This window comes from Acomys russatus, chromosome 20 (assembly GCF_903995435.1).
Source record: "Acomys russatus chromosome 20, mAcoRus1.1, whole genome shotgun sequence".
Classification (NCBI taxonomy): domain Eukaryota; kingdom Metazoa; phylum Chordata; class Mammalia; order Rodentia; family Muridae; genus Acomys; species Acomys russatus.
In genome coordinates, this window is record NC_067156.1 from 22,560,411 (window position 1) to 22,584,875 (window position 24,465).

The window sequence follows — 24,465 nt, forward strand, 5'->3', positions numbered from 1 at the left end:
CTCCCTAACCCTGTATAGGAGAGGAAAAAGAATGAGGGGAAGGGACAAAGCTGTTCCTTGGGACAAATTTGCTCTTCACCGTCAGGATATCTAACCCCTTCTTGTTTCCTTGCGCATAACTACATGATAAACAGCAACCAATAGCATCCGACCACTCACCGCCCACCACCCAACAACAGCCACCCCACCTCTTGGGACCCTAGATTTTATATATATTCTGAAAAGTTCCCAGAATTCCAAACATCACAAACAGGCAGAAACCATCTGTAGTTGGCAAAACCACACCCCTGCTAGAGCACGAGACAAATCCTAGTCACCCATCGTGAAGCTGCCTCTTATCCCCACACCTAGGATTAAAACAAAAGTGTAATCCCATAACATTTCTATGTTTTTGTTGTTGTTGTTTAAAGAAACCAAAACTACAAACCTCTCACTACACATCCTGCCATACTACCTCATGGTTGCAACTAGCAGGTGAACAGCCTACGTGACTGATGAGACTCTGAGCAAGCAGAGTGCCCCCAAGGTAAGAAGAAGAAATGGGTGGAGCCAGACATCTTATAGACCTGAGAGGTCTCAGTAGGTCACATTAAGAATGGTCAGAACAGTCTCCACAGTTGAGTGGAGAGTGGGATATGACTTTCTCACATACTCTGGTGCCTCACATTTGACCATGTCCCCTGGAGGGGGAGACCTGGTGGCACTCAGAGGAAGGACAGCAGGTTACCGAAAAGAGACTTGATACCCTATGAGCATATACAGGGGGACGTAATCCCCCTCAGTCACAGTCATAGGGGAGGGAAATAAGGGGAAAGGGGGAGGAAGGGAAGAATGGGAGGACACAAGGGATGAGATAACCATTGAGATGTAACAAGAATAAATTAATAATAAAAAATTTTAAAAAAAAAGAAAAAAGAAGTTTGGACTTTGTGGGCTCACTGTGGTTACTACATAGAGAAGTGAGCTCCGACGGGGGGGGGGGGGGTGGCGAGGGGGTGATCGGGAGGGAAAACAGGAGAGTGCTGCAGCAACTGAGCGGAGAGTGGCTCACATCTGACTGTACACTACAAGTGAAGGTAGGAATGTGGACAAACATCCCCTAAGTGCCTGTCACACAACACAGACATTTAAACTATCCTTTAAGCTTCTGGTAAACATCTATTTATTTGGGGGTAGGGTGCCACAATGTACACATGAAGAAGACAACTTGTGGGAGTTGTCTTTCTACCATGTAGGTTCCGGATACGGAGCGTGGGTCACCAGGCTTGTTAGTGAGAACATTTACCCACTGAGCCATCTTGCCAGCATTCTCTGCTATTATTTATGGTTATTAAACGATTTAATAACAAAGGATGACAATGTCTATTCTGGAAAATGTGCTCAGATACAACCACAGGGCTGGGAATACAGACAGCCACAGTATGGACTGAGCGGGAACTCCCATCTGGCTTCTCAGCAGAAGAGAGAGAGCAGAGATACCCCTGTTTCCAATCCTCTGGCTATGGTCCCTCAGCCTGTGGCAAGCATTAAGCAGGATACAGACACTGATAAGGAGAGCACTACAGCAGAAGACTGGCGTGCTGGCAGGACCCCGGCCGGGTTCCTGGGATGCCCATCCTCGGGGCCACGTTAGGCCAGCTCCCTACATACCTCTTTCCTTCCCACTTTCCTGTGCCACCCCCAGCCACTCTGCTGAGACTTCCTCTTTTCCACTAGCCTTCTCTGGAATGTCCACACACATGTCAAGTGTGCAGAAATCAAAAACCACCTATATATTCTTTCCATTAAAACACCAGCTACCTTACTGCGCATTTGTCACAAGCCATGCATTAGAGTTCTTGATATGTTAATTTATTCTATCTTAATCGAAATCTCACTCCCGTTTTAAAGAAAGGGAAACTAAGGCAGAAGTAAGTTGCCCAGCCAGCACGTGGCCAAAGGCAGGATTAGAACTCGCGCAGCAATAACTGGTGGCTCCGTGTTCCCCTTCACACGAGCCATAGAACTATAAAGTCTGGCTTCAAAGCCAAGCTCTTCAGGAGCAGAAGGAACTAACTGCAGTTGCTCTTTGCAAGGCTCACTTTACACCCAGCACCAACGTAACTTATATTCTAATGGGGGGGAGGGACGCTCAAGCGAATGTTTGCACAGCTCGTAGAATGCTGACGTTGCATACACTGGTCTTATCAGGTTTTTGATCCCTTCCAGAAAATCCGACTAATAATGTGTGAAGGAAAGGGAACTAACTTTTCCTTCAACATGTGTTGAGCAATTCGTGAGCACACTTGTTAGCTGCCAGCGTGCGAGCCTGCAGGGTAAGAAGCACCCGTGTCTAGGGGAACTTCTAGTCAGGAGTGTTCTCAGTGAGGAATGAAGGCTTGACTGGGAAATACATGGCACTTGTCAAATGTCAGAAGCAGCCCCACAGAATAGCCCAGGTCCCCAACTACACTATTAAGCTGACATTATGCACTGCAGCGCTGAAGGGAGCAGCTCATCCATGTTGACGTGAGAGTGCAAACAATGGGGCTGAGGCTAGTCTCGTTACCAAGCAGCTTAACCTTCCAAGAATGAACAGAGTGGTCCTAAGTTCAGAATTGAGAGCCATGGGACTCTTGTCACCCCCAAGCTAAAGACAGAGAAAAAGAAGAGAGGGAGAAGGAGGAGGAAAAGCAAGAAGCCTTGGTTTGTTTATTTGTTTGTTTGCTTGCTTGCTTGCTTGTTTTTTGTCTTTTAATCTCTTCATTCAGGAGAAACGCTTTGACCGTGTTCAAGATGATGAAAAGAGGCAAAGTCTTCTAAATAAAAATGACTCATACCACAAAGCATCACAGCCGTCCAGTCACCTAGGTTACATAACAAGAGAGTTATAAACACAGGTCAAGAGCATTTTGCACCCCCAGGTCTTCAGGCCTCTCCAAACAGTTTCAGTAGCAGAGTCTGGTAAAGATGCTCTGTGGGCAACAGCTGGGATGGGAGAGCGGGATGGGAGAAAGGTAAGAAAGAGGAAACAGAGGCAAGAAGAAGGAAAGCAGGTAAGAGAGGGAAGGGAAGGAAGGGAGGGCGGGCAGGGGAGAGAAAGATGCACATTTTATGCTCTACTCTACAAGGGGGGGTTGATTTTTGCCTCAGGTCAGAGGTTAATAATCAAAATATTATTTTTCTATGAAGGAAAAGTGCTTCTCCAGGAAAGTGGACCAAACTTATCTAGTGGCCTTTTACCCTTCCCAGTGCCATCACGATGGACACAGAGACTGAGTCTGAGCCTAGGAACCTCAGCGGGACATTGCACTTCCAAGCTCTGTCTCCAGAGCAGCTCTCTCGACTCTCACTGTAGGTTACAAGCATCTGGAAAACTTCAAAAGTACCAGCGCCTAACCTCCACGGACCTGACCAGTCAGGACCGCAGTGGAAGAGGAAGCCTGTCCCTGTGTTTTGTTGTTGCTTTTAGCTCCACTGGGTGACATCAAAGGATCTCACAAAAGCACGAAGCCCCTGAGGATGTTGGCAACGACTAAGTCAATTGCTGGAAACACTCATTTTGCCCCTTCGTCTTAAATCCAACTCCCTTACAGACACAGACAGTAATGATGTTGACAGATGCCTGTAATCCCAGCACCTGCCAGGCAAAAGCAGGAGTATGATAAATTCAAAGCCAGCCTGGGCTATGTTACGAGATGCTGTCTTAAAAACCAACCAACAAACAAACAAACAGAAAATGATGACACTTCCAAACACCCTTCCTTGTGCAGGAGTGGTATTTTTTTTTTAAGTTACCTAAAATAGAAGGATGAAATGAGGTCCCACATCTAACGCATGACATAAAAATGTGCAAGTGTCAATGAGAACGGCATTAAGAACTCAACTCAATGAGAAATCGCCATTGAGTCACCATTCCAACATTCAGGTGACAATACAGCAAATAATAAAAAAAAATCAGTAAAATAAAAATTCTTCAGCTGAACAATTGTGAGCATGCTAAATGAAGACATGCCACCATGCTCCTTGGGCCCTTGATGCAGGCTCACTGCTGACCCAAGTTCTGAAAAAGATACAAGGAGACTGGGCCACTCATACACTGCTTGAAGAACTGCCAAAAGGAAAAGAGGCCAACAGCTGACAGTCACTTTAAATATTAAACATACAACTGTCATACTACAGTAATTGCAGTTACGCATTTATACCAGAACACGAAATTTGACTTTTATATAGAAAATCTATAGAGGCAGGTATGGTAGTACAACAGCCTGTAAAACTCAGCACAGTGGGTGGATGCAGAAGATTAAGAGTTCTAAGCCACCCTCTGCTTCACAGGGGGTTCAAGGATAGCCTAGACTGCAGGAAATCCTAGCTCAGAAAGAAAAAGGTTAAAAAAAAAAAAAATAGGAGCCAGGCAGTGGTGGTACAAGCCTGCAATCCCAGCACTGAGGGAGGTAGAAGCAGGTGGATGGATCTCTGAGTTCAAGGCCAGCCTGGTCTCCAAAATGAGAACAGGACAGCCAAGGCTACACAGAGAAACTCTGTCTCAAAAAACCAAACCAAAGAGAAAAAAAAAGAAAGAAAGAAAGAAAGAAAGAAAGAGAGAGAGAAAGAAAGAAAGAGAGAAAGAAAGAGAGAAAGAGAGAAAGAAAGAAGCAAAAATCTGTGCATGAATGTTCTCGAGAGGTGAATTTTTAAAAGGTTACTTGCCCACCAAACTCTGCCTACTGCAAACAGCAGGTGCCTGAAAGTGACCTTTATATGTGTTGCAGATTTTTATTTAATGACCATTTGGACTTCCACCTCATCCACAATCCAGGAGCCCCAGCTGTCTAATTTTATTCAATAAGGGAGGGCTATTGTAGCCTTGCCACAACCAATTACTTCCACAACGATGCTCACCGTTTTTCTTAGCTATCAAGCCTACAGTACCCCAGAGCCTACACCTGTTCCTCAGCTGCAGTTTCAGGGAACAATACTAAAAATGCTCAAAGGCCCCTCTGCGGAGCGTCACTACCTTCCCAGAGCTGTCTCTCAGAGACTCACATCACCATATAAAATGCTGCAAGCCTCTCCAACCACTGCAAGCCTCTCCAACCGCAGCAAGCCTAATTACTTCTCAGGGGAACTCACTCTACAGCGTATTTACAGATGGACAAGGAGAATTCTCATTCGGCAGGTTCTGAATCCATAATCAGGACCCCAAACAAACAAACAAACAACAACAACAAAAATCTTGCCACCTTCAGTTTGTACCTATGCGCACAGTCCTTAAAACCTCTCTAGGTCTACATAAATCATGTGCAGGAAGAAACCATTTCAACACAGGCGGTTGAAATTGCTCTGAATTGAACAGCTCGGTAGATAGGAGAAATCTCCAGTCTACACTCTGGTTGGCACATTGCTTGGCTCAGGAAGCAGTTCCTCTAAGACTGTGATTTATTCTTGCATTTATAAATCTTTCATAACTGATATACTCAACAATGGGGGGGATCCAAGGCTAACAAGATACAAATGACAAATTAAGAATGCAAATCAATAGCAACAAACAACCTACACGGGGTTTCCCAAAGATGGTTTCCTAGAATGATCTGTACTGCGGGGAAGCAAGCCAAGGGGAGCTTTAGCCTGGGCACCCTGAGAGCCATTTGAGGAGGGGCGCATAGAGAGGGCAAGGAGCCTCCGCTGCTCCCAGTCAGGTCCCAGCATGCCTCTCGGGTACACAAGACTGTCTGTTCACAGAGCATGCTCCCGGTGCTCCAAGTGCGTTTTCAGAGGATAGGTGCTCTAAACGCAGGCTTCCTAGATGCTCAACTGGACAGAGAGGGGGCTCTACAGCAACCGATGACATGGTGGGCAGACCAGCTTCCACAGTGAAGCCTAGTTAAATAGTTAACTCTAGTTTTAACCAACTAGATGTATTTTCACATCAGGCAAGGTACAGGGGTGGGGGGTGGGGCATTTCACGGTGATGTGTTCTTCATCCATTTTACTACATTAAGTTTTCCCATAAGTCAGATACTTGTGGGCGTGTGAAGGAATGAAGGGGTTGCAGATGCGTGCATCTTAAAGCTAGGAATCACAAGTTTGGTACGTGCTTCCCATCATGTGGTTTTATGTGTAAAACAGTCATCCTTCCCCCAAACCTCCCGGTATCTGCCACGCATTTAAAATGTCCTTATTACAATTAGATTGTATACTACAAATAAAGCTAACATAAAAATACTTCTAGAGAAAGAATGAAGGTGTAAAATCACTCCTAAAGGCCAATTTTGATGCAACAAAGGGGGGCTCTAAAGCACAGCTGGAGGGACACGAGGAGGAGGGGAAGGGGAATAGCGGGACCCAGAGTCAGTGGCAGCGGCAGGAACATCCTCCTGGGAGTTTGGCCATAATGAGGAGGAAGACAGAACCCCCAAATACTCACATACTGATCATTTCTTTCTCATCCATGAAGGGAAGATGAGTTCTCAAGACCAGCAGGTGGCATGAAAGGACACACCCCTTTTACACAAAAGCCCAGCCGTTCTGAAAAGGTAAGGCCACCACACCTTACACTAAAGGACCTTGAGCTCAGGTCCATCCGTCCACCATCCTTCTCTAGCCTTTCACAGGAGAGCTGGTGAGACAAGCTCTTGATGAACCAACCCAGGCTAAAACTACAGCCAATCACTTTTGGCCATAACAGGCTTGCTCTAGTTTTATCAGATATAAGAAAGGCAATTTCAGCTGCTTTTTGCTCAACGCACTGACCTACTCAAACTTAGCTCGTGCGTGTTTGACCTCTCAAGTGCTGGGATTACAGGAATGGCCGTCGCATCCCGCTTGTGCACTACTGAGATAGAATGTAAAGCCTCAGGCACGCAAGGCAAGCACTCCACCAACCAAACTACGTGCTCAGCCCAGGAGGAGGAGTTGAACGACGTGGAAGTCGTGCCACTTCTCTATTTTATGACCTCAGGTAGGAGCACAACTTTTAAGAGTCAAATCTGAATCTACCCTTGAAGCAGATTCGTCACAGGGAACAGAAAACCCTGCACTTCAGGGGCGGCTCAGCCCCAGCCCTAGCAAACAACTACAAGAGTAAAGAACCAGGCAGAGCTGCCTATGAGAACGTCAATCAACCCAGGAAACACAACTGCTGCAAATGCTGAGGTCAGAGACTGGCTATGTGATAATGGAAAACAACAAAAACCTGCGAGAAAGGAGTCTTTGTTCCTAGTGTTTTTGTTTTGTTTTTTGCTTTTTTGTTTTTTGTTTTGTTTTTGTTTTTTCTGAGACAGGGTTTTGTTCCTAGTATTTAACATAAGCTTTCTCTCTCGCTGGCCTTGTCTAGAGAAACCATAATTTTATCATATTGCTCTCATCAAACAATGATATAACTTCCTTGCTTTGATTTTCTGTAAAATAATGTACGTTAGCCATCAAGACAGACGAGAATTGACTCTCTCCATTCTGTCTTGTTCATAATGACACCATCTGCAAAGCCCCTCAAAAGCTGCCGGGTCTATATAAAAATACTTGACTACAGCAGTGAGCAAGGGTGAGACACAGAACTCAAAAGGAGGGGATGGAAATTGATCCTACCCAGGCAGCCTCAACTGTGCATTTTTTTTTTTAAGCAAACATTTGTATCTCTCAAACCTTCAGACACTCTTCAGAGAATGAGTTTCAGTCTCAACCCCTGACAGATGTTCAAAGTAGAAGTTTCTGGAACTAACGGCATCGACACATAGATCTTTCAAACCAAGGCACCATCCTCTCCCTCCAGCTGAGGGTTTCAGGAGCCAAGTTGTGCACTCATCCCTAGCTGAATAATTAACTTCTTATATGGCTTAATTAGTACTTCCAATTACACTCATTTCTAGCTCCTTCAATAAAGGACTCAACCCCAGCGCTTCACATTTTTAAGAGGCAGGATGAAATGAAGCAAGGCCTCCTTCAGTCTCTTAGTCACTACATTAACAGGCGCAGCTGCTGCACTCAGACCCTGAGAAGGCCTCTCTCACCGTGGAGGGCCATCTCATGTTAAGCCCTGGAAATGTGGTGAAGGATCAGCCTCCAAAGCATCCGCCTCATAAACCTGAGCCCATAAAACTACTCAAACCTGACATAAAATATCCTTACAGCAAATTGCTTTCTGTCTGCTCCTAAATAATTTCCAATGGGACATCAAACCTTCAGCCATAAATTTTATTTGAATAAAAATTAACAATGTGTAATCCTGATAGATTTTTTTAAAAAAAGCTTACACCTAGCAGTCATTTAAAGCAGACAGAAATTTCTAATTTCATCTATATGGCCCAATATTGATTTAAAGGGATGTCGTGTGCTTATTTTAATCTAATGTTAGAAAATGATGGGATTCAACTGTCAGACTCTGGCCTTTCAAAGCTGTTAGGCTGGGTGATGATTAACTGCAGAACACACTGTAAGGAGTTTGTAAATGACGCCTTGACACCATGTCCTAGTTAGGTTTCCACTGGTGTGATAAACACCAGGACCAAAGCAACTTTGGAGAAGAAAGGGTTTGCCCTCAGCTCACCACTCTCAGGTCACACCCCATCACTGAGGGAAGTCAGGCAAGAGCTCAGGGCAGGAATCTGGAGGCAGGAGCTAACGCAGAGGCCATGGTGGGGTGCTGCTTACTGGCTTGCTCCTCCTGGTTTGCTCAGTCTGTTTTTTATACACCCCAGGACCACTTTCTGGATAGCACCATCCCCAATAGTGAGCTCCTCCCACATCAATCACTGATAAAGAAAACACACGACAGGCTTGTCTGTAGAGGCCAATGTTCCAGAGGTATTTTCTCAAATGAAGTTCCTTCCTGTCGGATGACTCTAGCTTTTGTCAAGTTGGCAAAAAGAAAACCTACCAGAACATCACCTTTAATCCCACATCTCGGATGATAAACGTGGGACACATCATGACACTTAAGATTACTGGCTGAGTGACTCTGCTTGGGCAGCAGAGTCCAGGGAGACGCTGCAAACGCCATCCTTATTCTCCTGCAAAGAAGGAAATCAACCAGAGAAGAGACAGAAATAAGACAAGTCTCTCATTCTCCTTTCTTCTATTACTTTACACTAACTCGCCATCAACATGGCATATAGCTCCGTCCCTAACTTTAGTTAAAAAGGCAAAAACACAAAAAAACAAAAAAAAAAAACCAACTCCCCCCCCATGCCTTGAGTGTGTGGGGACATGGGAAAAGGCCAACTCTGCCCCAAGGGAAATAAACAGTCTCATATCTGGTAAGATGAGGAGAAGCCCACAGAGGAGAGCCTTCCCATGAGGGGCTGCTCTGAGCACAGGCAGGCAGGCAGGCAGGCACTGGGAGCCCAGCTGTGTCAGGAAGCACGACCACCACTTGTGACAAAGCTCTAGGAGGAATATGGGAACATGCACCCTCCTTGCCCCCCCCAATGGCGTTGTGCCTGACAACTGTGCCCAAAAAAGTGCCTAACTGACAGCTACCAGCACCAGCCTCCGTCTCGGCTTGGCTAGGTCCAGCTTCACGCTGAAATTAAAGCAAGCACATGAACTCCTAACATCAGACCTTGTCTCAAAAAATAAACAACAACAACACAAATTTTAAAAAGGCTGATGGCTATTCAAGAGGATCTGGGTTCATTTTCCAGCACCACATGGCGGCTCACAACCATCTGTAACTCCAGGTTTTGGGGGATCTGACAGCCTTTTCTGGCCTCCAGGGACACTGTATGAGCACAGCGTATAAACAATATGCAGGCAAAAATGCCATAAGCATTAAAACTCTAAGGTAAAGAAATAACACATGGTACAAATAGTTAATCAATTTAAAACATAACTGCCTAGAATTGAACAGTGATGGATAACGTTTCTTGCCGGGTGGCAATGTGTGGATTTTTTCTACAGAGACTTGAACAAACACCTACTCCAGATAGAAAACCAACAACACAGACAAACAATTCCACCCAAGTACAGTTTGGCGAATCAATGAGTCTCACTGAGATCACTTACAGGAGCATGGACGACTTACAGGCAGCGACAACACTGAAAAAAAAAAAAAAAAAAAACAACAACCTCTCTTCCCCAACAACTGGTAACTGTCTACACTAGGGAGGCATGGGGCTTTCTGATCATCATCCCCTCAGACGGTCTATAGTGTCACCTTCAGAGGATCTAGAACTAACCTGAAGACGAATCTCTGGGCACCCCAGTGAGAGATTTCTCAACATCAGGTTAACTGACATGGGAAGGCTAACTAAATGTGGGTGGCACCATTCGTGGTTAGGGGCCCCAGTCTGCCGGGTGGTAATGGCGATATGCCTTTAGTCCCAGCATTCAGGAGGCAGAGGCAGGCGTATCATTGTGAGTTCGAGGCCAGCCTGGTCTACAGAGCAAGTCCAGGATAGCCAAGGCTACACAGAGAAACCCTGTCTCAAAAAAAACAAAACAAAACAAAAACAAAAACAAAAAAACAAAAGAGAGAGAGGGGGGGGCAGGGGAAGTGGGACAGGTGGTTGAATCTTGGCATCAATCTCTTTGCTTCCTGACTATAGATGAAATATGACCAACTACCCTCAGCGCCTACCATCATACACCCCCAGGGCAATGGACATTTCCCTGGAACTATAAGCCAAAATGAGCCAGCCTATCTGCCTGCCTGCCTTCAACGGCTTTTGTTAGTTTGTCCTAGCAAAGAGACAAGCAAACCCTACAACCACAGCAAGCATTACCTGGCTATAAATCCTTGGGGAGGAGTGGAGCCTCCACGTCCCTTACTCTGCTCCATGAAGGAAAGTCAGTGTCCTCACTCTTGTGCAGGGACTCCTGAGGGTAATTGCAGATGCTGACACCTCAAGAGAAGGATGGCCATGTCGCGCCCGGAACAAAGCATTCGACAGTAATACGAGTGGTATTGTAAAACAGCTGTGTTAAGTAAGTTGCAAGTTTTTTTAGTTTCAGAGTAATACTTATTCTCATCACAAGACCCCCAAAGTATAGACTGAGAGAATATGCATATCTTTAAATAGACATTATCTATAATGAGGCTCAATATACAGCAGCTTAGTAAACTGTACATTTTACTAACATGCTAAGGCACCATACAATTAAAGAAGAAAAAATTATGTTTGCTCTAGATTTAATCAGAGCACATTAAAGCCAAGCACTGAGACCAGGAATTGTGCCCAACCCCCCTCATTTAACCTTGAGTGACCTTGCCTCATGTCTTCTTGCAGTACCCAGAAAAAAAGGCTCTGAGCAGCCTGCACCTCTAGCTTGGCCATTGCACATGTGGGCACATTAATAAGTGACAAGCATAGCTCAAAGAAACAATGACCTTTGACCCTGAGATTCATCAAACTGAAAAGCACTTAGAGACTACATGATTAAGATCATATTTCATCATCTGGTCACAAACGTCTGCACGTAAGAAGGTGACCACAGTTCAGACCAGCCATGTCCTATATGAACCACCTAAAATCGTTTTTCAGCATGATGGCTGTCTTCCACACCAACTGACTGCTTCTGCTGGGAAGCCAGCAAAGAAAGACTTTTGTCTGATAATGAGGACAACGACCACATCCTTTCTTAGTCTTCCACCTTCCGTACTTATAAAGAATGTAAACGTCCTCAGTGGACTTTAAATGGCCATAAGAAAGAAATGGGAGAGTAACGAGCCTTGGTCTTACACGCCAGAAGAAACGACTCCACACCAAACTCCCAAATTTTTTCTCCGGAATGTGACACACACAGGAAGACTTGAAAATTGCAATTCTTCAGAAACCCACAGATTACTCAATTAATTCAAACCTCGAAGGGCAGTAAACTAACAATTCGCCCTCAACAATAGCTGGACACAGCCTGCGATTTCTCACAAAGATAAAGAGCTCCTTCCCACCATTTAAAAGGGAAGGTCACAGTTTAAAGGAACAATACATAACCATTGCCAGCCACTGAGTCTTAAACAACACGGACTCCAGGGGAAAGAGGGAGGTGGAAGAAATACCTAGAAAGTTCCAACCCAGCCCAGTCACCTGGCCCAGCCCTTGGTGCCCAGTTCTCTGCTCCCAGGCCTCTCTGGGTATCTGTGTCACTGGGGGGGGGGGGGGGGGGGTTGGGGGGGGGTTCTCTTTTTAACCAAACTCAACCACCACCCAGACAACCTGAATCAGAAGCCTTAAACAGTCGCTAGGCTACAATGGAAGCCCTTCCCAATTCCTGGATTCCTGGCAGACTGTAATGTGGAGTTGAGGGTCAGCACCACTGGGCTGAGAAGGGCAAGTTAAAGTCGGGGTTCTGAACAGGTGAACTGCGCTGGAAAAGCCTCCCCTCCCAGACCGCCCAGAAAGTAAACAATGCAGTGTGGAGCACCTTACCAAGCAGCTGCCTCAGAGATCCAAACAAGGCTGCTCCTCAGCCCTCCCAACACTGCAGGCAGGCCAGCCGGGGAGCCTCTGCTCTCTCTGTCATTATGTGGTGTGCAACAGCTGTCTTTAATTTTCAAATGGCAACTTAGTTAGGTAACTGGTCTGGTGAGGCAGCTGAGGAGGGCTGAGGTGAGGCTCAGCACAGGCCACAGCAGCGGGGCATTTGCAGGCCCATTGCTTTCCCCGCCATGGTGCCCTGTTATGAGTTCCCAGATGTAAATACACACTTAAGAGTAAATTATTAGTCTGTGGGCTTCTGAAGCAGTTGGCCCTTAATTTAATGAGCTATAAACTCCTGCCAAAGTAAGTTCTTATCCCAGGAGAGGGACTAATGTATTCGAGAGCAAGCTCTCCCTCTCCCTCTCCCCCCTCCCTCTCCCCCTCCCTATCCCCCCTCTCTCCTCCTCTTGCTCTCTTGCATGCATGCACTCACTCATACACGCAAAAATAATCTCAACTAACATGGTAGCTCTCGTACAACAATGAAAAGCCTGAGGCAGAATGATTTTAACAAGTTTGGATTAGCCTGAGCTTTAAAACATAAGGCCCTGTATCAAAAAAATAATAAAAATTGAAAATCTAATTTCTAAGATTTTCAAATATGAGAGAATTATTTAGTTTAATTTTTTTTTAATTTCACTGACAGTGGTGGCACACACCTTTAATCCCAGCACTTGGGAGGCAGAGGCAGGAGGATCTCTGTGAGTTCGAAGCCAGCCTGGTCTACAAAGAGAGTTCTAGGACAGCCAGGGCTACACAGAGAAACCCTGTCTCAAAAAAAAAAAAAAAATGATTTCCCTAAGAAAGATTTGTAAAGGCATTTTAACACATCGAAGTCTGATGGTGTACATGGCTTCCAAGTGTTTCCTAGGGAGTACTACCAAGAATTCACCAACACGGATCCTGTCAGGGAGGCACACATCCATGCTGGAGCAAGCAGACTGTTACCACCATCTCCTTAAGAAGGCAGAGCTGAGCGCAGATCAGCAGCTAAGCAACCAGCGTCACACAAGACCTGCCTGACACTACATATTCAGAAACTGGGCTCTTCAAATAGCAAGACAAAATCTGCATCTGTCCACTATGTACCAAATCACTCTGAAACTTGATGGCTTGGAACAGAAGGATACACAGCATCTACGAGAATCAAAAACCCAGAGCTATCCAAATTAAACTGCATGCTTCCGCTCAGCCGGGGCTGTAGGCAACCAAAGGCAGGCCTCAGGCTGAAGGGTCAGATCCCACGTGGGTACCATCCAACCGCTGGCACCAGGAGGCCTCAGTTCATCACCTCCAGGGCTTTTCGGCAGGTCAGCTGCCCTTCCACACAGCACATGTTACGAGACGGAAAGGAGAGCACCTCACAGCTTCTCGTGACCTGTCTCCAAATCACTAAAACTCCAGCCCAGACACAAGAGCAGCTGAATTTGTCTCCACTGCCAGAACGGAGGAGTGTCAAGAAACCGTGGACATAGTTTTAATGGGCAATGGTTTCAAAGTGGTATAATAGATTTCTCAAAAGACTCCCCAAGGAAACAACTCCAAGCTGTTCCTGTACACCTTAAAACAAGCAGTCTGAGGCAGCATTCACACAAGGCCAGGACCGCACCATTTTCAAGACGGAAGGCGGTCTTTTTTAACAACAACAACAATAATTGTTATTATTTAAATGATAGTATTAACTTATATTAATATTTATGTATTGGTGTTTTGTATATTAATTCATTAATGTTTATTATTTTTAGTTGATATTAATAATTTTGATAATAAAATGAATTAATGTCATTATAATGCTAAGTTTAATGGATATTATTATAATGATATTAATTTAAATATTGTGATAATCAAATTATTATTATTCAAAATGAGAGAAATCCTGGAGAGTCCTCCCCAACCCCCCTTTTCTACCCTCGGCCTCTCTGCCTTCAGCAGGTAATTAAAGGGCCATTGGGCCTCATAAAGAACGGTTCTCTCATAGGAGCTTCTTTAGAACTTGACTTTTCTTTCTTTTGCTTAAGATTCTCCCAGTGTGCCTAACTACAGATTTTAAAAAATCAGTTCAACTAATCTGAATCTGTGCATCAACAATAAAAGATGGTCAATTCATGTTCACAGATCTGAAAGAAATGTCTATGGGCATCCAGCCATGACGTTCACTGTGGCTCATCCGTGTGCCTCAGGCACTGCTCACTCAGTGTCAGGCCCCTTCCGGGAAGACGTCAGTGCAAGCCTCTCCTTAATAAAATAAAAGTCTGACAGCAACACGTCGATCAGAGTCAGACCAAACTGAGTTTAACCCCACATTACAAAGCCTTCGTTCAATGATCATGTATGCAAGTTCCATGTGCACGGTGTAAGGGAGAGCCTAAAAAAAAGCTGTGAGCAGACACTTGTGAAGTGAGGTGAGGGAAAGTGGTGCAGAATTCCAGGAGAAGAATGTTCTAGACAGAAGCAATGGCAGTTACCAAGCTCTGGGGCTGAAACCCTAGTTAGGTTTCCCCTGCTGTGATAAAACGCCAACAGGGTTTGTTTAGGCTCACAACTCCCAGGTCGCACTCCATCACTGAGGGAAGGCAGGAGCTGATGCAGAGGCCACGGAGGAACACAGCTCACCGGCTTACAGGCTGGATGTTTGAGAAACAATCCTCATTCCTGACAACATTGTGACTATTTCTATCAAAAATAAACACTCCTAAGTACATCTGCCGTGACCTCGTCTCAGGCAGTAAGTAGCTGACAGTCTCCAGCTGCAGGTCACTATAATTAGACAAATTAGCTATCCCGGGGACTAAGCCTGAGCATGCACAGGGGACTCTGGTGGCAACTAGGTGCAGTGGTGTGAGGAGAGAAGCCACCAAATCCTGGATCCGACACCCTCATCTCCGTCATACACCCAGTTTTCTTCGCTCTCCTGCCAACGCCCCTCACGCCGCCGCCCCAATGTGATCACAGCACTGGCTCTTTCCTTTCTCTGGATGAAGGCACACCAACCACGCCGGGCTCCTTCGGTTTCTGCTGCAGGGTCTCAAGGTCTCAAGGTCTCAAGGTTTCCTCTGCCTGAACTCTCTACTTCACATTTTCACCCTTCTACCCAACACTACTTCCCCTGTGAGACATTTCATCCCACACATCACCTTGACGCCATATATACTCACACCCCCACAATAATTCTTCCTTAAACCCAATCGCCTGCAAAGCCTTATGCTCTATGCCGGCAAGGACTTTATTATTCTACGTCATGGCTGTGTGTATCTAGGACCTGGCTCAATCCCAGCAGCTGACAGGTTCTTAAAATACATCTGTTCGGCAAATGCTGTCCTTACCATACTTTCTCCCTCTACCCTCTGCCACCAATAAAACCTAGCTCACATCTTACACCTAGGCTTTCCCAGACTCCCAGTGTCCCCAGCTCCAGTCCCGATGGCAGTCATCAGCTGCCCACTTAAGTTCCTGAAGGCTGACCTCCCATTTCCAGAGTCCTTCGCCTAACTACACATTTCCAAGTCCGTCCCTCACCTATAGGAAGGACGCTAATTCCTCCTTTACCAGTGGATACCTATGGATTCAGTCAACCTTCCTCTCCTATCCCAACCTCCCGAGAAGTTCTCTGGGTAATCTCTCACCATATATACCTCAGGCCCCAAGTCCTTAGCAGTTAGATTCAAGCTACTCTTTGGGTCTTTTCCCCTTCCAAGAGTATCCATCTCTGTTCTACGTTTGGCTGCTTTCCTGTGATTCCACGCATGCTCAGTGTCAAAGATGGAAAAGCACCAGTGCTTACAGAACAACGTGGGTACCAGACACTGAGGGAGGCCCAAAGCAGCTAAGTGTCTAGTCAATACTGGTACAACTTCACCGAACTGACTGCCTCGCTCTTCTTCGAGGGAAACTTCTAAATAATGTATTAATTTTTTTGGTTTTTCAAGACAGGGTTTCTATGTGTGTATCCCTGGATGTCCTGGACTCACTTTGTAGAGCAGGCTAGCCTCAAACTCACAGTGATATGCCTGCCTCTGCCTCCCGAGTGCTGGGATTAAAGGCGTGCGCCACCACCACCTGGCTTGATTTTAAGCTATTTTTAAATATACAATTTTTTTGGTTTATTTTTCGAGACAGGGTCTCTCTGTGTAGCCTAGGCTGTCCTGGATTCACTTTGTAGACCAGGCTGGCCTCAAACTCACAGCGATAATGCCTGCCTCTGCCTCCCAAATGCTGGGATTAAAGGCATGAGCCACCACACCTGGCAAGGTAAACTTCTAATTGTGTATGATTGTTGTTGTTGTTGTCTTGTTATTTTACAAAGCAGCCTTCATAAAGAAAAGTATTTCTCAAGAGTCATTTAAAAATCAAATGCTCATGTTTACGCTCCTTTGTATCCCAAATCACTCATCCAAGTTGTTGGAAACTGGAAGCCAAATTGAGATTTTCTAGATCCCATCTGTCCAGTCTACAAACGGAAGTGAAGACGCTGCATTTGTCAGTGGTCCCTGAGTACCGAAACAGCACTGTGGCTCCAGACTACAGAAATACCACAGTGTCACTAGGCTTTGAAACTAAGCTCTGTGCCCCTCCTTGGTCGCCCTCCAAACCTTGGCAGCTAGAAGGAAGCTGGCGATGGCTCCCAGTGTTTAAACGTTGGACAGAACATGCATTCAGCATCCTCACTACCCAGACTTTAAGAACTCTTAATTCATCTCCTGCTGCAGCCACGTCGTGAGTGGGAGCAGCTGCAGCAGAAGCTCTGAGCCCCACGGGTCATTAGACTATGGCAGGCACGCTGGACGTGGGGGAAATCACCGCTCTGACAGTGCCACGCTGAAGAAAACCAACATGCAGGGGAACAGCCTGCTGACCAAAGGGACCACTGAGCAGGAAGAGTGCAGCGAGATTTCCGAACAGCCTAGACTGGGGCTCTTCCCACCCCAGCCCAGCCTACCTTGGCATCTCCACGACCTCCTCATTGCCTGCAAGATGGACACACAAGCTACACTGTGAACCCAAGCACTCTGCAACACTGATGCCACTGGCCTGTGCATCCTTGAAGGAACACACATCCCCACCCATCAGATGGCCAAATTTCACCAGATGGTGAAATTACAGAAAGTTAATTGTATGAATGATGAAAATAAAACACACCTCATGAAAAAAACAAAAACAAAAAACAAAATCAAAAACCCCTTTACTCAGTAACTAAAACTTCCTGTACAGTAAAAAGCTACTTTTGAATTTTTAGGAAAATTTTAAAGATTTCTTTCTTTTTATTTCACGTGTGTAAGTGTGTTTGCCTGCATGCGTGTATGTGCACTATGTGTGCAGTGCCAGAAGGTAGCATTGGATCTTCTGGAACTGAAGTTACAGATGGTTCACGTGTGTTCTGGGAACCCAACCTAGGTCTTCTGCAAGAGCAGCAGCCTCTTACCCACTGAGCCATCACTCCACCCCCAGAAAGAGTACAAATGTCTACACAGTATCCCTTCATGAACTGACACAGCCATAAGTACCAGAACCACGTGACAGCAAATACATATACATGCCGATTGTGTAATCCATACCTACTCTTGCCCAAAAGCTCTGATTGGTGAGGTGTAAAACCTCTTAACATCATACAAACAACCCCATAAACAATTGTGCATTTGTTCCCTTTTCTGCCTACAAAAGCAATCTAAAACTGGGTTTGGTGGTGCATGCCTGTAGTCCTAGCACTTGGAAGTAGAGGCAGAAGAATCAGGAACTTGTAGCAATCCTTAGCTACACGGTGGGTTCAAGGCCACTTTTTAAAAAATTGTATCTCAAGCCTGAGCCACTTGGTGGAACCCATACCTGACACTGTCAACAAGGCAAAGAACCTGTCACTAGTTAGGTCACGAGGCCTGTGGAGAACACTCAACTACTGGTGACTCTCTGATGAACGGCCATAAAAAGACCTCCTAAGGACTCAGAGCTATACTGCCTGTTCAACCTTCATCCCAGAAGCAGCTTCTTACAGTATGCAGGGAACCATGGAATCGGCCTGGCCTAGCTGCCCTGAGTGGCAGGTGTCATAGGGCTTTCAGGTTGGAGGCCATGGCTCCTGGGGATCAGTGTGCCTTCCAGTTCCTGAGAGACCTATGCACTCCCTCAGACAGTGAAGCTTCCAAGCCACTTTGTGTTTCTCTGTATGTTCCATTGGGAGTCAAGGACACATGGCAGCTCGACAGGACAATGGGTCTTAGATGTTAGGCTTGTGTACACTGTATGGCCTGCATTGTATCCTGGCAATCACAACTGTATTGATCCTGGCAACTGTCATTATATTCTGCTCTGACAAAGGTATAAAAAGTCTGATCACTCTCAATATTGTCACAGCCTCAGTTGTGCTGTGGCCCCTCAAGAGGAGGCAGAACGAATGCAGGAGCTAGAGGTAGTGAGCAACTCCAAGGGACAGAGTTTTCTGGACACAGCAAGGTAGATGCACGTGTGAACTCACAGTGATTATGGCAGTATGCACAAGACCTGTGCAAGCTCGAGACAGGCAAAACTCCCAGCATGGAAGAGAGGAAGCGAATGTGAAGTCCCACCCCCAGCTGAGGAGCAACTGACATTTGATTGTCAGTTTTCTCTAATGGTGTGACACCTGGTATGGCCACCACAGTTCTGGGGCAGACCCCATGCCTAGGAGTAGTTGGCCAGTATGAACTGGACAGGGGCACGAAAGCAAGAAGGGAGGATCTGAGACAGGGTTCATGTATATGACCGAAATACACTGCATCAAATTCTCAAGGAATTAATACGTGCGTTATTTTAAAAATTCTCTTGGGGAAAATAGGATTGTGAGTGGGAGAGGTTAAGAAGCCTTGGTCTAAAGTGGTGCTGTATTGTGTGTGTCACTGAGGTGTGACCCAAAGGCCTCACACATCCTATCAGTGAGCTGAGCTCCAAAGCCCCTTGGTTTGTAACATTTTCAGTCTCACACCCTTAGAAAACTTAGCAACTGGGTGTGGCTAATAAGCTATAAGTTCTATTCAGGGCAGGAGAATTTATTAAATATGGAGGGTTAGGTACATTTTATTAATCACTTTACTATCCAATCTCAGGCACAAGGCACACAATTAGATTATCTAACCACTTGAAAGAGTAAAGGATACTGGGGAGGCCAAAAAGAGGTGTGCCTATCTCCACTGTACACAGAGAAACCAGAGAGCCTGGATCATGGCTTTGACCCTTTCAGCAGATATCAGCGGAAAAGCCCACACAGAGGCAGGCACACCGTAAGCCAGTTATCACATGAAATCGTCTCCCCTCACCAAGAAGAAAAAAAAAACAAACAAACAAAAATCCCTGCAGTCTCCTCCATTTCTTCTGAAATACCAAACGGGAAGCATTTTAAAAGTCAAATCAGCTTACAATGAAGAAACATTGGGGAGGAGTGTGGCTATAGAGGGCTATTATCAATGGGAGTTGGTTACAGGTTATTATTGGTCTTATTTAGAAAGAAAACAAAATTATATTCAGCAATGTCTCTCTTATCCCTTATCTTACCTTGGAGATAGGGGTTGAAAAGAAAGAAGGGGGAATATAGAAATATATAGGGAAGATAGAACAAAAAGTAGATTAGTGAATCTACTCCTCAACTTAATGCCTCAATTGTCACTCACAAGGTTATTTTTAATTCACTGATATAGAATTTTATATATAGATGCAAATAATAGGTTTAATTCTAGATACAGTGGTATAGAATTCAAATGTAAGTTTTTTCTTCACACACATTATATATATTTTTTCTACTTTAACATGAGGTATTGTACCCATATAACTCAATTATAATACAAGGTTTACTTCCAATGCTTTGAAAGTGCTATTGCAGGCTGTTTAGGATAAATAAGTTTTACAAGTTAATTATTAGCTGATCAAAAATGGTCATGTCAATCACTAGTCTACCTTTATCACAAGAATATACATCTTAGGTACAGCAGATATGACTCTATAGAAAGATAAGGAAGGATAGTTAGATAGGTCTTCAAAAACCTCAGAGACATGCAGAATATGGCATTTAATTTTTTTATTATTTTAATTATTCACTGACAATGAGACAGGTTAATTCCTGGCAACACCTAGCCTACCTCAAAGAGGATGAAGAGCATCAACGAACCTCCTTATGGAGATGGCTTCAAATGTGGCAAACAAGCCACTAGGCAAAAGGTCTTCATTTCTACCACAGACAAAATTCTGCCTTAAAAAAGGCAAGCTTGGATGCAGGCAGAGTCAACAGCCAAACTCTGCCAAGACAGGGTAAGCAAGTCCTCAATGGTTCCTGCCTCACAAATAAGTCTGTCAAATATATTGGGCCAGAAGGCTGGAGAAGATGCTCCAACATTATAGAGAGTTTTGAGTGACTATTCAGGAAGAAAACTGTCTCTGTCATCTTCTCATTTGGAAAGCTACCAACCTGCACTTCTTATATACTCAGGTAATCAAGTTTATTCCTTGTCAAGTCTCCAATGAGGTTGAAGACCAGGTAACTTAGTTTTACAATGAAGCTTAGTTGTTTAGGGGGTAAGCTGCTTTTAGGTCTAGATAGATTTTTTAAGTTGATAATGACGAGATGTGATAGATATTGATGTACATTGAGAATTTTAGACACACTAGGATAGGAAAGATGTTTTCTTCAAAGCTGTCAAATACAAACAGCCAAAACACTACGAGTGTAACATTTATATAATTCCTGATTGTGTCATGGTTCTTCTTGCTATAGGTAGTTTATTGTATATATGTGTAATAATATAAATGTATATGTAAAAATTAAAAAATGTTTAATTAAAAAAGAAAAGAGTCATGGGGGCCGAGGTGTGTCTGTTGAATGACCACACCTGTCCTCGGTAGCTCTGATTTCCATACTTGAAGGAAACCCTGTGCCAGGACATAAACACTGCTCATCTTCTGAAAACAATAATTTAAAAGAAAATAAAGGGTTTTCTGGAGAGCAGTTAGTTGTTTATCCTTAAACACGGCTCACGCAAATACTGAATATATTTAAATGCTAGGTCACCTTCCTTCCTGCTCTGGCTCATAAGAGAAGGAAATAAATTGAAAGAAAGCTCACATTCTTATAGTCTGATAATGCACAGGAGGGCTTGGGCTTCTCCAGCATCATTCACAAAGGAATCTGGTGGCCTAAGAGAATTGATCTGCTGTCAGCTGGGCTCTGGTTTCCTTTGTAACTGTACTCTGGATGTGGCCATTATGCCTGTGTCAATACTGATGTTCCTATGGCACTCGCAGCCTGCTCCCCTGCGTATATACAGCTTTTAGGCAGTTTATGGGAAAGACCTTCAAGGTTTGTTGGACAAATACTCTAAAAGAAATGATTTATCAAAGTTCTCTTGATCATCAAAAAAATACATATTCAAATTATTACAAAGGCTGAATTTTAACCTAATGATCCTAAATGAAATTAACAAAAGAATGACCTTCACATTCATGCATGCCAGCACACACATGTTCACAGCACATACATTTAACACACGCAGGTGTATACACACACATACACACACACACACACACACACACACACTAGAAAAAGAAGAAGTTGGGTGATATTTTCTAAGTTGTCTCTGACTCAACCAATCAGCTTTACCAACCAACAAATGCAAATAACAAGAAATCCTTTTGCAAAATAAAGGCATTATAAATCATGACATCTTACTTTTAAGACTTAGCACTACGTGGCAACATAACAATAGCAACCAACTTTCATCTGGTATGTGTCATGTTCATGTGCTGGCAACTAAACTTTTAGAGTGTATTATTGCGTTCAGCATAAAATTTCACCTCACCGATGATAAAGCTCAGGCATAAGGTTAAACAGCTTGCTAGAGGCCACTAGTGAATAAACTGCAAAACAGCTATTAACACTCTACACCGCTTGAAAACTGGGTTATTCCCATCTTTGAGCCTCGAGATACAAGTGACATTAACAGTATAACTTCAGCCATATTTTTTTCTGAATGGAGAAAGTTAGATGCCATTACTGTGAATGACTTTCCCAAAATACAGAATGAAGGTAGAGGAAGAGACTTCTGTCTTCCTCCCACCAAAGAAGCCACCTTTTCCATTCAACAAAAGTATTTTGATCATGCACTGATGAAAGCGTTATTTAATAAATAACTCTAGACATAAGACCCAAGTTGCTAAAAGTTACCCATCCCTGGCCTACAAGACACTGCGAGTCTGATAGCCCCCAGGTATTCCTGTATTCCTCTACCAGACTCATCTTCCTGTTTCTGATCATGCTGCTCCTTCCTCGGCAGCCTTCAGACACACAGGCCAGCCTCCTAGTCATCACTTTCAGGCAGTCCAAAGCAGCAGCCCAAAACTGTATGAAAGCTGCAGACTTGGCCTTAAATGCCAAGACTCACTTGAGGACTATCCATCTGTGAGTTAGTACCCAGTGATTCCTGCCTTCTGCTCGTCAAAACCTTCTGGAAACAAAGTTGACTGGTGTTGCAGGAATGGTATGAATGAGAATGGCTCCCACAGGTTCGTAGGTTTGCACGCCTGGGCCTCAGCTGACGGAACTGTTCAGGAAGGATTAGGGGGTGTGATCTTGTTGGAGAAGGTGTGTCACTGGGGGAGGGGTTTTCAAGTTTGGAGAGACTCATGCCATTCCCAGTGTGCTTTGTGCTTTGTGCTTTCTGTTTGTGAGTCTGTAGGTGAGGTCTCAGCTGCTGCTCCGACACCATGCCGACCTGTTGTCACATCCCTCACCATAGTAGTAATAGACTCAAATCCGTCTGAAATCATAAGCCCAATTGAACACTTTCTTTCATGACGATAGATACAAAAATTCTTAACAAAATATCTGCAAACCAAATTTGGTATTACATAAAGAAGATTATACATTATGACCAAAAAGGCAAGATGGGCTCATCTTACATAAATCAATAAATATAAATACAATACCATATAAATATATACCATATAAGCAAACTCAAGAACCAAACCATGCTTAATTATTTCAATAGATGCTGAAAAAGCATTTGACAAGTTCAACATACCTTCACGATAAAAAGTTCTAGGGAGTTTAGGAACAGATGTAACGTATCTCAAAATAATAAAGGTTATACCTAGCAAACTAAGGCCAACATTATATTAAACAGAGACAAACTAAAAGGATTTCCTCTAAAATCAGGAGTGACACAAGATTGTCCACTCCTCCTCTCTCCTTCAGTATAGAACTAGAAAGCTTAGCTTTAACAGTTAGACAAGAGAAAGATGAAAAGGGTTTAACAACAGGAAGGGAAATAGTCAAACCATCCCCATTTGCAGATGATGTGATTATTTACTTAAAAGACCCTTCGAAGCCTATTAGAAAACTCTCAGACCTAATAAACACTTTCTTCTAAATCCCCATCCTCTACTAACCTCACTCTGAATGCACGAAACAATATCCTGTAATAATGTCCACATCCTGGAATCTGCCACCTGAAGTGTCCTGTTGTTCCATAACTAACTGCCATCACTCCACCAAGTGCTTTAACTTCTTGTGCACAGAAATCCCCCTCATATTTTGCTATCACCGACAGAAACCCTGGTGTCACTGAGCATACGCTAAGCCAGAGTTGTGCAAACAATTACAGACACACAGCACTGTCCCAGGCCCCTAATCATCTTATACCCAAAACCTGTTTGTTTTCAAATAAGCATTCCAGAACAGACTTTTCAAGCATCTAAAAGAACAAAGATGGCTTCCTGGGGAATTCAGGGGAAACCCACTTACCCTCCAAGCACCCTTGTAGATGGTGGCTATATAGGAAATAAGCAGTGACAGCTAAGTGATGATTAGCAAGAAAACAACACCCATCAGCCCTCTGATTCTTCTGACAGAAGGACAAATTCACCTTTCTCTCCTCTCTGCACCTCCTTTCAGGCAGTAAGAATGGTCACTAGCTGCTGGGCGTGGTGCACTTGGGAGGCAGAAACAGGAGGATCTCTGTGAGTTCATGGCCAGCCTGGTCTACGAAGCAAGTCAAGGACAGCCAGGGCTGTTACATAGAGAAACACTGTCTTAAGAAAAAAAAAAAAAAAAGTCACT

The 24,465-nt window shown here is 44.4% G+C and overlaps 1 protein-coding gene across 1 annotated transcript in view; it reads right to left on the reverse strand.

The window, feature by feature from the left end:
- Positions 1–24,465, reverse strand: part of Epb41l4a (erythrocyte membrane protein band 4.1 like 4A) — a 205,800-nt gene that overhangs the window by 168,072 nt on the left and 13,263 nt on the right. The window lies entirely within an intron of this gene.